We start from the raw sequence: 16,573 nt of genomic DNA on the forward strand, positions 1-16,573 counted from the left end.
TCAAGTCTATATTCCTCTGCCTGGCATTCCTTGCCTTCCATAAATTTCCAATTATTCCTCAGGTTTCCAATTCCGTCAGGTTTCCAATTATTCCTCATTTTGCACTCACCTCCCTACCCCACCCCCACCTCCTGACCTACGCACATTCACACATTCTAGTAAGGTCAGTATCTTCAGTATCCCCCAATTCAGATGCACTCACGTCTGCCTCCTTGTTTTCACTGATACTCAAACCAGGCAAAAAGTATTCAGTTAGACTCCATGTGCTTAAGTGACTGTTCAAGGCTCAGCAGGAAAAGATTCCAAATGTTAACATTTAAGGAGCTGGCCTCTGACATGGAGAGCAAAACATTTATTCACACATATGTTCACAAATACATGCAGAAAAGACAGTTTATGTGGTCATTCTGGCCAGAAGACTGAGTTCTGAGCAGAAGTGATATATATCTCTTTCAGGCCTGCCTCATAAAAACTTATGATTGTTTACACTGGTTCTTTTATCTTCCAACCAGCTATAGAAGATCCAAGAGAACGTTGGAACAGTGCAATCTAACAGAAATACAAGACATGGGATTTTAACTTTTCTAGTAGCCACCCAAAGTTTAAAAGTAGAGGTGAAATTAATTTTAATGTTTTTTATGTAACCTAATATATATGTATATCTATATATAATATATGTATAAATATGTAAAAATATATACATTTCCGCATGTAATTTAAAAACTACTAATATTTTACATTTTTAAAAAATTCTAAGTTTTCAAAATCTATGTGTATTTCACACTTCCAGTACATCTTAGTTCAACAGTGTCTCACATTTCAAATGCTCAGTAACCACATGCAGACTAGTAACAATCTTGGGCAGCATATCTCTAGGGGATGGTGAAGTCCCAAGATGGAAGAAGCCTTTTCTTAGCTTATTCCACCATTAGTATTCTCAGTAAAATGTTGAATAGAAGAAGTGAAAGCTGATGATCTTAAGGGAAAAGCATTTAGCCTTTCATAATTAAGAATGATGTTAGCTCTAGGATGCATATAGATGAGCTTATTAGGTTGTGAAAGTTTCCTTCTATTCCTAATCTACCAAGAGTTCTGACTGATATTAGATTTTATTAAATATTGTTCTGTATCTATTGAGATAATCAAATGGATTTCCTCTTTTGTTGGTTAATAAGGTGCATTCCATTGATTGATCTTAAATGTTAAACCAACCTTGCATTCTGGAATTGGACCTGTTATTCATTATATATCATCCTTTTCATGTATCCTTGAATTTAATTTACTAAAATTTTGTTTAGAATTCTTGCATTATGTTCACAAGAGATTTTGGTCAGTAGTTTTCTTTACTTCCTATATATTTGTTTAGTTTTGGTATCAGGGTAATGCTGGCCTCATGAAATGAGTTGGGAAGTATTTCCTTCTCTTCAATTTTATAGAAAAGTGTGCTTAGAATTGATAGTAAATGTTTAGTAACATTCACCAGTAAAGTCATCTGGGCCTACAGTTTTCTTTGTGGAAAAGTTTTTAACTTCAAAATTCAATCTCTTTAAGTATAGAGATATTCAGGTTATCTATTTCTTCTTGACTAAGCTTTGGTAGTTTGTACATTCCAAAGAATTTGTCAGCTTCATCAAAGATGTCAAAGTTATTGACAGAGTTGTTGATAATATCCCCTTATTGTTCTGGTAATATCTGTATAGCTTTAGTGATATTATCTTTCAGATTTCTGATATTTGTAATTTGTGTCTTTTCTGTTTTCTTCTCATTAGTCTCTCCAGATGTTTCTCAATTATATTGATCTCAAAAAAGCAACTCTTAATTTCAGTTATTTACTGTGTTTCTGTAATGTATTTCATTGATTTCCACTCTGATCTTTAATATTTACCTTTTCTTTGTATTTAATGTTTGCCTCACTTTTTCTAATTTTTTTAAAGGTGGAAGCTCAGGTCATTGGTTTGAGACCTTTCTTCTTTTCTTTTCTTTTTTTTTTTTTATTATATATTTTTGACAGAGAGAGTGCGAGCGTGAGCTAGGGAGGGGCAGAGAGGGAGACACAGAATCAGAAGCAGAGACCTTTCTTCTTTTCTAATATAAGTGTTTAATGCTATAATTACTCCTTGAAGTACTGCTTTAACAGTATCTCACAAATTCCTTACTTGGTGCTTTTGTTTTCTCTCACTACAATATATCAATTTTCCTTTAGATTTCTTCTTTGACCCATGGGTTATTTAACAGTGTGGTGTTTGAGGGGCACCTGTGTGGCTCAGTCAGTTAGGCGTTTAACTCTTGATTTCGGTTCAGGTCATGATCTTGTGGTTCCTGAGATCAAGCCCTGTGTCCAACTGTGTACTGACAGTGCTGAGCCTGCTTAGGATTCTCTTTCTCCCTCTTTCTGCCCCTCCCCTGCTTGCAGTCTCTCTCACTCTCTCTCTCAAAATAAATAAATAAACATTAAAAAAAATGTTTTTGAGAGGGACAGAGACAGAATGCAAGTGGGTTAGGGGCAGAGAGAGAGGGAGACACAGAATCCGAACCAGGCTCCAGGCTCTGAGCTGTCAACACAGAGCCAGACGGGGGCTCGAACTCAGGAGAGCTGCGAGATCATGACCTCAGCCGAAGATGGATGCTCAACCGACTGAGCCACCCAGGCGCCCGATAAAACATTTTTTTGTTTTTTAAAGTATGTCATTTGATTTCCAAATCTTTGGTTATATTCCAGAGATTTTCTGTTATTAATTTCTAATTTAATACTCTTGTCACAACATATTTTGTATGACTCAAATACTTCTAAATTTATTTGAATGTGTTTTATGACCCACCTATGATCTACCCTGGTAAATATTTTGTGTGCAGTTTAAAAGTGTACTTCTGGGGTGCCTGGGTGGCTTGGTCGGTTAAGCGTCCGACTTCAGCTCAGGTCATGATCTCACGGTCCATGAGTTCGAGCCCCGCGTCAGGCTCTGTGCTGACAGCTCAGAGCCTGGAGCCTGTTTCAGATTCTGTGTCTCCCTCCCTCTCTGCTCCTCCCCTGTTCATGCTCTGTCTCTCTCTGTCTCAAAAATAAATAAACGTTAAAAAAAAATTAAAAAAAAAAAAGTATACTTCTATTGTTAGATACACTGTTCAACAAATATTGATTGGATCAAATTGGTTGATAGTGTCCAAATCTTCTCTAATCATACTGATTTTCTATTTGTTTTGTCAGTTATTGTAAGGGGAATGTGAAATCTCTATAACTGTGATTTTTTTTTCAGTTTTATCAGTGTTTATAGTTCTGTTATTAGGTATATAAACATGTAGGATTGTTATATCCTCTTAATGAGAAGACTCCTTTATCGTTATGAAATGACTTCTTTATCACTGGTAATAATCTTTGCTCTGAAAACTACTTCTTTTGATATTAATATAGCCACTTGGGGTTGTTGTTTTCTAATTACTGTTTCCATGTTATATCTTCATCTAACCTTCATTTGCAAATTGGCTGTGTCTTTATGTTTGAAGTGTCTTTATTGTATACAGCATATTGTTAGGTCTTGTTTATTTTTTTCAATCTGACCATTTCTACCTTTTAATTGACCGTATTTATATTTAATGTGATTATTAATAGGTTTAATCTGTCATCTTGCTTTTTGTTTTCTAATTCCCCAATCTGTTTTTCTCCCATTTTCCTCTTTTCCGGCCTCCTTTTGGATTATTTGAGGTTTTTTATAGTTCTGTTTTATCTTCTTTGTTGGTTTTTTTGCCACATTTTATCATGTTATGTGTGACTTTAAATATTTATGTCGTTATACATCCATAACTTATCATAGTCTCCTTTCAAGTGATAATACACCTTATATAATGTAAGAAACTTCAAATATCCCTCTTACATGTTTCCATTCCCAACCGTATGTTATGGCTGTCACACATTTTACTTTGACATGTTATAACCCCATACAACATTGTGATTATTTATATTAAAATAGTCATACTTTAAGGTGACTTAAATAACAAGAAAATAATTTGTGTTCATTCATGTTGCTATCATTCCTGATATTCTTCATTCCTTTTTCCATATTTCCAATGATACCATTTCCCTTCTGCCTGAAGAACTTGCTACAATATTTCTTGCAGTGAGGATCTGCTGGTAATAAGTTGTTCAAGTTTTGTTATGTCTGATGTAGTCAGATACTCTGATTAATGGCCAAGATTAACACACATGCTCAAAGGTAACTTTGCAAAAAGTCCCTTCTTGCTTTTTTGTTCTATAACCTTAAGATTGGGTTTTTGCATAACAAATGTGTCTCTTGCAGATCAAATCATCATCCTCATCATCACTGCTACCATTTATTGAATACTTATTTTCTAAGAGTCACACTGAGTACTGTGACATACAGTATCTCATTTAATCCTTATAATAAAGTTGAGGTAATATTATCTTCCCTTTACTTATGGGGAAACTGAAACTCTGGTAGATTGTCATTGCCCAAGTTTACACAATAATAGAGAAAAAGTAGGCCTTTCTTATCTCAAGTCTCATACTCTTTAGTCGGTATCCTATACTACCCTACACTACCACCATAAAGATTTTCTTATTTTGCTGGTTTACCAGGAAGCTAATTGGGTGAGATTCTAATCAACTAAGATATAGCACATCTTATTGATTTTAAAACACTTGCAATTGGAATTCATTTTATAGTAGATCGTACAATTTATCTTACAATTCCCGTTGGAAAGTTAGCAGTCATGATGCAGCTATCATTGCTTCTGCTTATTCAACATTTTTCAATAAGACGAAAAGAGCACCATTATCAAAATTTGAAGAATGGGTATCTCTAGCTTGAAAAAAAAAATCCTAACAATAATAGTAAGATATTATTTTAAGAAAGACTAAGTCACCAAAACTCTTAATAACACACAAGACAGTATTTTTTAGAAAAATACAGATATTGAAGCTCTAAGTTTAAAAGTGACTCCAAATGGAATAGACTATGAAAAAAGTTTAAGAGCATCTTGAACAATTCATTTTACTTATATTTCTCCTTTATTTGCATGCCCAAGTGTGATAAAATGTAAAATTTGTGTCTAAATAGATATCAAAAACTGTTTTCAATACATATAAAACAAATATTTAAGAAATAAGGAAGCATTGTATCATACATAGTTGGCATATTTTTTCTTTCTTTATCATACATGACATGAAGGGTCATCTTAATAATCAAAGGCATTTTAGATACAACAAAATGTGGTACATCACTGGATAAGACATGGCTTTTGAGTTGTTTTTCCAAATTGATAATAGAATCAATGGTATCTGCACACATTATAGCCCCAGAACACCTTACAAAAGAGGGCATGTTTTCTCAAGATAAAGAATCAAGATTGAAACTGAGCTGTGCTCTGTGACTATAAATTACAATATTGTTGATTTAGAATCCCCAACTTGGCCTCGTTAATATTATATTGAATGATAAAAAGTATTCTTCTCACATAAAAAGCCCTTCTGCCAAATTTATTGTTTTTATTTTACTTTCTTGGTGACCTTTAAAGCAGGGGGTAAAGTATAAACCAAGCTGCTTAAATAATTCATAAATTGACTCCTATGCTCTACCAGCAAAATCCTTAAGCATGAAACTTGTCCAAACAAGAAGAAGAAAAAAGAAAAAAAGAGGAATAACCCCACCCCAGCTAAATGAAATTCCCTAAATAAAATACTTAACATAGAATAAGATTATGATAGAGCTTTCTCTTCTCTCCATCAAAATAGTCATCTTCTAATTACCGAATCAAACTCCCGAAAACATACCTCAGTATCTCTTCAGACATCAACTGTGCCAAGCTGTCAGTAGTGTGTCAGGAAAGGGATGCAAATGGTACGTTCTGGGTGCCAGCCGTAAGAGATTCTGTTGTCTGTTGGAAATCTTAAAACAACAATAAAACCAACTAAAAATCAGTCTAGTTTTCTATGTCACCATATACCACCAGCAGTTCTGAACAGTGTAATACTCCTTGCCACAGTGGGCTGCTCTTACACATAATTCCCCTTGGTTCCCAACTGGATCATCAGATGAATGAATGAATGAATGAATGAATGAATGAATGAACGAACAAATAAATAAATAAGAGGTTAATGTGAGGAGGCACAGGATCATAAAGGATGCTTGGGGAAGAAGCTTGTCAATCATTCCAAGTACCCTTCAGAAGCATTAACTGACTTCCAGTATATAGAAATCCAAATAGTCACAGGGCTACAGCTTCATACAGAAGCTTTTGTGAAAGGTTTCCCTACCCACATTCAATATAAGATTAAGTAAATTGTGAATATCAAGCATTTGTGTAATTAATGAATTAAATTAAAATTGGCAGTCACATACTTCCTTCCTGTTCTTTTCTGCTATCCACCACACCCTAAAGCGGAAGCAGATCTCACAGAACAGCTTTCTCTGCAGCCTGGAGGACTGCTTGGCACCTGGTAATGAGACAAAAGCCATAAATCCAAGGGTTTTGAAGCCATACAAATTTACGAGTAACACAATCATTGGTCAGGAACTAAGGAAAGTGGAAGAGGGGTGACCTTTATACCTATAATTTGGATTCTTCTGGTCCCTGTGGTTAGGTAATCATTGTTGACAAACTGTTTTATAGACTTTGTAGACTAGTTGCGTAGGGATATGTATGAGCTTTATTGTTGTTGTTGTTTTTAATTTACCCCTCTGGAACCATGTGGGTAGACAGGTGTTAGGGTTAAAAATTCATATGGTATGTGATAGGATTTTGGTGAGGAAATGGAGCAGAAGGGATGGACATTTTAACAGCTTGTGAGGTTTTAGAAGTGAAAAGGGAAGAGGGAGAAGTATTTTGCCTATTGAAAAAAATCATTAAAATATACAATTGTGCATACCAAAGAATCAAAAAGGTCTAGCTCTGAAGTTAGAGAAGAAATAAAAAGTCAAAAATATTTTGTAAGGACTAAGAGACTGTAAAATGGGGATTTTTTTCCTCCAGAGATTTTTCTAATGAATTAGCCCAACGACAGATTAATATTATGTAAATCAGATTAAATCAATGTAAATACAGAGAGAAAGAAGAAAATAGACTCTTGTTGGATTTTAGTTCTTAAGAGCCTGTCTGCATCTGTTCATTTTTTCAAAAACATTTATTGTGCTCTTCATATATGCAAAAATTCCACTGGTGATTATGAAGTATACCAAGAGATTTTTTTTTTAATTAACAATACCCTCATTTAATTTAGAAAGAGGAAATTATATAATAATAATAATTATAGTTACCATTTTTGGAATCCTACATGTATACCTTTGAGTAGGCATTTTACATGGATAGTTTATAATGCTGACAATAATGACACAGCAAGGCAGGTATTTTTAATTCCCATTTTACAGGAACTGAGGCTTAGAGACTCTCAAAGATCACATCCCTGGTACAAAATGGAATCAAGATTTGAACCCAATTTTTTTTTTTTTGCATTTTGTTAATGAATAACAGCAAAGGTACATGTCAGAAGCACAGTATCACAATACAAATTTAATTAAAAGTTAAAACGAAAGAGAGAAGTACATTTTCAAACCCCCTCTTCTCTCTGCATCCTTTTATGTCTTTCTACATCATTGGCATCAACTTTTATTTTTCCATGCATTTAATAACTCATTTAACAAATATCAGCAAGGCACTGATATTTTACAGTGAAACTGAGGCTCAGAGAGTCTCAAAGATCACAGCACTGGTACATAATGGAATCAAGATTTGAACCCAATTTTTTTTTTCATGCTGCTGTAGTCATATACACACTGACCCGTTGCCAGACTACAGAGTCAGCCAATAAACAAACAAGTATAGTGTCAGGTGATGAAATGTACCATGAGGAAAAATAAAGCAGCACAGCAATAGAAAAACAGTACTCTTACAGACCACTTAGAACAATGATTCCGAGGAGGCCTGTCTGGGATATGGCATTGGAGGTGCTGTAGTATAGTGAGTTATATCTGGAGATAGGCATTTTGAGTAACAGGAAACACTAGGTTAAAGGTCTTGGAGGGGCGCCTGGGTGGCTCAGTCGGTTGAGCCTCCACCATGTGATTTTGGTTCAGGTCATGAGCCTGGGGTTGTGGAATCGAGCCCCACATGGTGCTCCAGGCTTAGCACGAAGCCTGCTTAAGATTCTCTTTCCTTCTGCCCTTCTTCCCTGCTCGCGCGCTCTCTCTCAAATAAAAATTTTAAAAAATAGTAAAATAAAAAAACAAAGGCCTTGGAGAGTTCAAGAAACAGCAAGGGACCAGTGTGTGTATGAGTATAGCAGCATGAGTGACAGAGTGACGGAACATGAGGTCAGATATGGAGACGGTTTGTGCATGAACCAGGTAACATGGATTCTTGTTTGTCGCGGGATTCTTTAATTTTATTTATAGTGTGATGGGAAATTATTAGGTTTGAGCACAGTTTTTAAAAATCACCCTGGTTGCTACATGAAGAACTGACTCTATAGGAGGCAAAACTAGAGGTAAAGAAACCAGTTAGGAGATTGTTTCAGTTCTATCGGGAAAGTATGATGCGTTCCATTCATGGCTCTGGCACATGGGAATCTATATCATACACAAAACTTAGTTTGAAAAGGTTCACGAACTTAAATGTGAAAGTTAAAATATAAACTTCTGGAATAAAATATAAGAGAATATATTCATAACCTTCACATATACAAAGATTTCTTTAAAAGAACACACACAGGGGTGCCTGGCTGGCTCAGTCAGTGAAGCGTGCATCTCTTGATCTCAGAGTTGTTGGTTCAAGCCCCACATTGGGTATAGAGATCACTTAAAAATAAAACCTTTTAAAAAATAAAAATAAAATAAAAATAAAAGCATACACTCAGGTACTCAATCAATACACACACATGCACACACACACAAAACCTAACCATTAAAGAAAAGATTAACAAGTTGGACTTCCTTAAAATTAAAAATGTCTGTTCATCAAAAAGAATAAAATTAAGAGAATAAAAAGTATAGGTGTAATCCAGAAAACATAAAGGATCCCCACACATTAATAAGGTAAAGAAAAATAATATAATCATAGAAGTGACAACTCATCACCTTTGTCATATAATACGGGCTGCAAACAAGTTCTCACCAACATTCAAGAGTATCACCCAAGGGCATGAATACCAGACGCAAGGTCATACTACAGTCTTTAGGGTCATATTAGAGTATTTACAGCACATACCCTACCCCTTTACTACACAAAAGGAAACCTTCTATACACACTATTCTCACGTTGCATTTTTTTTTTTATGACACTATATATTCTGTCACTCACTCCATAATAGGATGTGGAAATCTTGGGGCACCTGAGTGGCTCAGTCGATTTTTTGGCTCATGTCATTATCTCACGGTTTGTGAGTTCCAACGCTGCACTGGGCTCTGTGCTGAGGGCACAGAGCCTACTAAAGATTCTGTCTCCCTCTCTCTCTGCCCCTCCCCGACTTGCTCTCTATTTCTCTCTCAAAATAAATTAAAAAATAAAATAATCTTTCCCGTTCCTTTTTACAGCTTTTAGCGTACTCTTTTGTGTGAATGTGCCATATTTTTTTAGCAGTCCCTTATTAATGGACATTTGGGTTGTTTCCAGTCTTTTGCTATACAAATACTGTGGCAATGAATAGCCTTGAACATACATTTTTTTTCCTTTTTTTGTTTTGTTTTGTTTTGCTAGTTTATCTGTGAGATAAATTTTTAGAAGTAACTTCTTGGTCACTGGGTTAATGCATATGTAATTTTGTATTCCCTTCAGGAATATATGAAAGTGCCCATTTCCCCACATCTTTGCCGACAGAGTGTGTTCTCAAACTTTTGGATATCATATGTCATTGTAGTTTTCATTTGTATTTCTCTTATGAGCAACAGTAAGCATCTTTTCATATATTTAATGCCATTTGCACCTTTATGAGTTTTCTGTTTCACCCATTTTTCTGTTAAATTTTTGGCCTTCTCAGTTTTCAGAAGTATTTTTATGCCAGGATAATTGCCCTTTGTCTATGTTATAAGATGCAAATATTTATGCCTTTCTGTTTTGCTTAGATGTTTGCTTGCTTGTTGTTGTTTTGCTATGCAAAATGGTTTTTGCATGTAGGCACATAAATGTGTCAGTCTTTTCTCAATAGTTTCTATGTTTCAAGTCATAAATAGGGAAGTTTTTCCCACTTAATGGATTTCGTCTAAGGTTTCTTCCAGATTGTCCTTTTTTAACCTTTAGATCTTTCTTTTGGAATTAATTTCAGTGTGCAATATGAAGAATAAAACGAATTTTAATCTTTTCCATATGCTTTATCTAGTTGCCCCAACTTATTTCAGATTCCACATCTATCATTAAATTTCCCTGTGTAATTTTTTATCCTGCTCCATTGGTTTTCATCAAGCATCAATATTACAGTGTTTTAATTACTCAAATTTTCTTTTTTTACTGTTTAATATATGGTATGTTTAGTATTCCTCCCCAAATTGCCTTTCTCCTTTATGGTAATGAGTTACTCTTGCCTATTTATTTTCCCAAATAAAGCTTTAAATAGATTTGCCCATCAAAGTAAAGAAGCAATAACAAAATTATGTCATTTTTTTTTCTATTTGCTTCATCTTTATAAATTAACAAGAATGAATTTCCGTGCGATGTTTTGAGCTTCTTACCTAGAAAGAAGAGATAACTTTCCATTCCTTCAACTCTACTTTTTAGGCCTTTTAGGAATATGTTATAGTTTTCTGGAATAGCTTTTACCGATTTCTTGTTAAGTTTCTGCCTAGATGTTTTATGTTCGCCATTGTAAATGGAGTCGATTTTTTCACTATTTGCTCTAACTGGTTATTATTTGAATATATGTAGGCTGTTGATTGCTGAATGATATTTTTGACTAATTATTTGTAGTAGTGTTTCCCTCAATTCTTTTTGCTTTTCCAAATAAGTAATTCTATTCCTATGTAGAAAAAAGTTTTATTTCCTTGTTTCACATTTTTATGCTTCTACTTGCTTTTTCTTATCTAAGTTTATTGAGTAATATTGTATTAAATAATACACAGCAGACATCCTTGTCTTTTTCCTAACTTCAGCAGAGAGAAGAGGCTGCTAGTATTTTCCTATTAACAAAGATGCTGACTACCTAGGGCTAAGGTATATATGGATAAATGTCAATTTATTTATTTATTTATTTATTTATTTATTTATTTATTTTTTTAATTTTTGGAGATTTTTTTTTCTTGGCTGGAGATACAATTGTAGGTTATCAGATTTTCCCCACAGACACTCGCCAGATTTGCTCCACTCTCTGCTGACGTGCATATTCTTTTAAACTTTTTTTTTTAACATTTATTTATTTTTGAGACAGAGAACATGAACAGGGGAGGGTCAGAGAAAGAGGGAGACACAGAATCTGAAACAGGCTCCAGGCTCTGAGCTGTCAGCACAGAGCCCGACGCGGGGCTCGAACTCACCGACCGTGAGATCATGACCTGAGGCGAAGTCGGACGCCTAACCGACTGAGCCACCCAGGCGCCCCGATAAATGTCAATTTAGATATACAATCAGGTTAAGGTAGTAACTTCCAATTTATAATTGATTGTGTATTTTAATATGAAAAACTGTTGAATTTTGTCAAATTTTTTTCTCGTCAAGTGATAAAGTGTTTTTCTCCTTAGCTCTATTAATAATTTGTTAACTTATATTAATGGCACTCCTATAATTGAACTGCCCTTGTATTCCTGAAGTAAACTCCACTTGATCATTATACATTTTTAGTGCTCTTGGAATCTGTTTGCTAATTTCTGAGTTATACATTTGGCATTAATAATCTGTAGTTTTCATTTTGTTACAATTTTTGCCGGGCTAGTTGTTTCATTAACAAAATTATGATGTTTTCCTTCTTTTACTAAGCCCAGAAGAAGCATAATTAGCTTAGGGAGAATCTTATCTCCAGATATGTTATAAAATTTTGTATCTTGTAACTCATGCTCATACCTAGACTGGAGATTTGAGCAATTTGGTAGAAAAATATCGTGAAGTTAAATTGTGCTGGCTTATTGAAATAAGGTGGTGTCAAAAAGAGACTCTTCAGACTGATACAGTATCCTTTGAAAAGAGAGAAGTTTAGGGGGACTTGGGTGGCTCAGTAAGTTAAGCGTCTGACTTCAGCTCAGGTCATGATCTCCCAGTTTGTGAGTTCAAGCTCTGCGTCAGGCTCTGTGCTGACAGCTCAGAACCTGGAGCCTGTTTCAGATTCTCTGTCTCCCTCTCTCTCTGCCCCTTTCCTGCTTGCGCTCTGTCCCTCTCTCTCTTACTCATAAATAAAAAATAAGCATTAAAAAAATTAGAAAAGAGAGAAGGTAAACAACAAGAATCTTTGTTACAAGAAATCTTTTTCACCTAGACCAAGAAATTCAAGACTCCTGTGGGTCTTATTAATCATGCATTTTTCAGAATTTGCAAAAGCCAGTAGACAATTTCAAGCCAAATAAAGTGTAAGCACAAACGAAGTTCTATGTAGAAGCGGAGTATGTGGGGAAAATTAAGCTGTGCTATGGCTCAGTGCAATGGGGGAGCATGATCTGACAGGTCCCTCCAAAATTCTTCTGCAATGTTCTCCAGCCTGACTACAGTACTAATTATCTACATTATAAACACTGTCTACAGAGAAGAAGCTTAAGGACAGGAGCTATAACCTTGTTCTTTCCTATGGATCTAAGGACCAGGCCCAGACTAAAGCCAATGTTAGGAGGGTTGGGGAAATGGACAGAGTTCTGAAACCAGTTGCTAAAGAATGGAAACCACAAAGGGAGGCAAAAGTGAAGATTTTGATGGATGTCTACATTCAAGGACCATGACTGTTTAAGAACACCAAGATTGGTGAATAGCTGACAGCGTGGAAAAGAAATTCAATAAAGTAGCAAGGCAAAGAATTCTTTACCTGCTGTCTGCAACAAACCACACTTACAGAGGATAAGAGGTTCAAGTGGTGCAGCTTCTAGAATAAAAATCGCTCTCTGTCTACTTCAGTGGTGGTTATGGAAAACAATGAACAAGGCAGAGGCTTCTGCTGGGTTCACCAAGAAACCATCTCCCCTGCCAAGGCAGAGATTCCTCGTTTTTCCTGCCCAGGAGAGTGTTAGAGACAGTGAAATTTGTAATTGATTCATTGTCAAATCATGTGGAGCCAAATCTGGACCCAACCTCCAGGAAAACACATCATCTGGAATTGGGACTAGATGCAGTAGCAAGAAGTGACACGTGTCTCCCACTGGGGAGGAGTGAGTATATTTTTAGTTGCAATCTGAGATGGCTCTTAAAATCATAAATGGCAAAAAGCACACAGGTGCAACTGTATGTGTGCAATATGTATGTCTTAGCTTGAAGGTTTAAGAAAGCAGTAAGTCAAATATACTAGACTGTTAGCAGCTCTTACTTCCTGGAAAAAAAAAATCCTCTTTTCCAATGGAAAATCTTTGTGTGTTGTTTAGATAGTGCTGACCTCACCTTTTCCTGAGCCTAGGTTTTGGATGCTGGGGATACAGAGGTGAACACAATTAGACCAAATCCCTGACCTCCTGGAGCTTTCATTCTAATCACTAGAGAAAAGCAGTAAACATAAAAATTACTGCACATCACATTATGTCTGAAAATGTTATGTACTAAGGAAGGAAGGAAGGAAGGGAAGAAGGAATATAGGGGAGATGGAAGTGAAGTACTTAATGACTCAATAAATGTTTTCAAAGTAACATTTATTGCATTTTATGCACGATACACTCCATTTTGAAATGTAGGGAAACAGAAGACAAAAATTGCCCATGAGTAAATTCTGAAAATTTTCCCCTCTATATCAAAGAACTTATTATAATTTTCTCCTACACCTAAAGCTTATCTGGTCAATACTGAAAATATTTTGAAGCTGATGTACTATAACCACCAAAATATGCCTTTCATCTCATTTATGAGATGTTGACAAGATCTGCAGGTATTCTAAAACTCACTTTTCTTTATGTAGAACTGTCAAAGTAGAGTCTGACTTTTAAGTATCTTAAATCCATCTCCACAGACTATTTCTACTTTTTCAGAAATATACCGTTCATGCGTAATCACTTGGCTTCAAACCATGTGCAGAGGAAACAATAGGAGGAAAGGTTTGCCATGTAATCATTTTTAAAGAATACATTTTAAACCATATTCACAGAAATTCATGAAGCTTTAAGAAGAAAAAAAAAGAATGTATGTCATCAGCTTAGCCATACCAAATAAGAAAACTCATGCATTAAACATCGGAAAAGGAAGTAATACAGCTTTAGTTCAATCTGTAATTTGTGAGCTATCACAGAGATTCTGGCTTGGCACCACTCAGAAATGTTCACTGAATGTCATTGTAGAGGTTTGAGAGGACTCTCCAAGGACCAATTAAAGGAATGGAGAACTAGGGAAGATTGTTCACCAGTAGGAAAAAGCAAGAATAATGGTGCAAGATGGATGTGGTTTTCCAATTTTCTTGTTTTGACTATAAATTTGGAAACCCAAGCCAAAAATAAATAATAATAATAAATATCTCATCCAGTTATTTGTTTATGATCATTAAAAAGGGATTTTGTGCACTCCATTCTGCCCTAATGCCCTCTAACTTCCAGTAGCCTTCACCCCCCAAACACCAAACTAAGTCATCGACTACATTGTCACTGTTCCTTTACCATGTGTACATAGACACACACACACACACACACACACACACACACACACACACACAAACATTTCTATCTTATGTTCTTTTTACTAGCAAGTAGTATCTGACAACAAAAAATAGAAAACAAATATTCTTATTTAAGTATACAGACACAAATTTTTTTTTTAAGAAATACTCTTTGTCAGGATTCTTGGGTGGCTCAGTTGGTTGAGCACCTGACTCTTGATCTTGGCTCAGTTATGTTTCATTCCAAGTCATGAATTCACGGTTCATGGGTTCCATCCCCACATAGGGCTCTGGACTGACAGCATGGAGCCTGCTTGGGGTTCCGTGTCCCTCTCTCTCTCTGCCCATCCCCCACTTACTCTCTCTCCCTCAAAATATCAGGGAATATTATAGATACTCAAATGTTGATTTAATAATTAGCTAATTGAATAACTTGGCTGGTTGGACTATGAGTTTTTATTATGTCCTTTAGGGGAAAATAAGTCTTTCCTCTTTTCTATATGTGTTTGTTACCCAAACCTAGTTGATACTTTCAGAAATTTAAGGAGAAAGATGCTCAATAGTTTCATTACACAGAATGTCTCCTTTGACTTATGAGTTTCTATAAGTCTGGATTATGAATGGAGAAGACCACAACAGGAAGAAAGACAGAATGGAGGGAAAAGCAAATTCTCTTGGCCCAACGATGTTAATTTTCTCAAAGGTTTGGACGTTCTATATTTTTCCATATGCCTGATGATAAATAATAGATCTTCACCAATTCCATGTTATATTAAGAAAAGGCAGAAATTTAGAGAAAATGTAAATCCCCTGTAGTAACTTCCCTAAAGAGTTTTTTACTTTCTTTTTTCTTTTATCTCTTTTTCACTTCTGGGTTCCTTTAGCTTTTTTTGAGTTTAGCCTCTGAAATATGAGAAATTTTTATTATCAAACTTACAGAAGGGTGGAAAGTCTTACAAAATAGAAAAGCCTAGTGCCACATCCAGTTGGAATAATAAGTAAGAATTGCCACAGAGCCTTGTGTTGAGCAAAGTCCTGGTCTGGAGATAGTAAAGTGGCAAGGCAGAAAGAGCCCTGGGCTGAGTAACCAGGCACATCTTTCTACACAATTTGCCATTCCTGTCTGAGATCTAGTTTCTTCATTTGTCAAATTCAGGGACTGAGTTATGTTTCATTCCAGCTCTGATTTTCCATAATGCTAACAATTTCCCTAAAGCATATACTTTGCGATCATTTACAAATACGACGGATACATTTCACACAGACATGCCAAATATCAAAGTGAATAAATATTCCCTAAAGATCTTTTTTTAAGCTTTGCTGTGACCAATTGGTATGTAAAAGACCGAGTTCCATTCAGTGTAATGTAAGGTGTGAACATATTTGTACAACTACTATAGAAATTGTCACAGTACTTTTTTATTATCAGCTTACAGATCCTTTCTATTCAGTAGACTGTGAGCTCCTCTGGGGCAGCACTATTTCTTAGTCATTTTTATATCTCCAGTACATGGTATTTAGCATGAAAAAATTAAATGTTTTTAATAATTAATCTGAACAGCTCATCCAGGCTGGAGAAAAGTATGTGGAAGAAAAAGCATGCTGACTGATCTCACTTCCAAGGCATGACCAGGAGCCTCAATGGGGTCCTCAGTGCTGTCTGGAAATCATACTGTATCTCGTTTGTTCATCCAGGCTATACTTATAGAAGTCTATTTCAGGCTCTAATATCCTCTATCCTCTAATCCTCCTGAGGACCCCTGAGGAAGTGAGATCAGTCAGTGTGCTTTTTTAGGTAATTCCTACCTCATACTTGCTTCAAAAGAGAACATTCACCAGCTCCCATATGCATCCCGATCAGCCTCTATAGCATAT

The 16,573-nt window shown here is 35.5% G+C and overlaps 1 long non-coding RNA gene across 1 annotated transcript in view; it reads right to left on the reverse strand.

Moving 5' to 3' along the window:
• Nucleotides 1–210: 210 nt before the first annotated feature.
• The window catches only part of LOC131514334 (uncharacterized), a 36,577-nt gene continuing 20,214 nt past the window's right edge, over nt 211–16,573 (reverse strand). The window contains exons 3-5 of the long non-coding RNA XR_009263029.1: nt 6,354–6,448; nt 5,786–5,900; nt 211–331 (exon numbers count right to left, since the gene is read on the reverse strand). This is a non-coding gene — a long non-coding RNA (uncharacterized LOC131514334). The remainder of the gene's footprint in view (nt 332–5,785; nt 5,901–6,353; nt 6,449–16,573) is intronic.

Source organism: Neofelis nebulosa, chromosome 6 (genome assembly GCF_028018385.1).
Source record: "Neofelis nebulosa isolate mNeoNeb1 chromosome 6, mNeoNeb1.pri, whole genome shotgun sequence".
Taxonomy (NCBI): domain Eukaryota; kingdom Metazoa; phylum Chordata; class Mammalia; order Carnivora; family Felidae; genus Neofelis; species Neofelis nebulosa.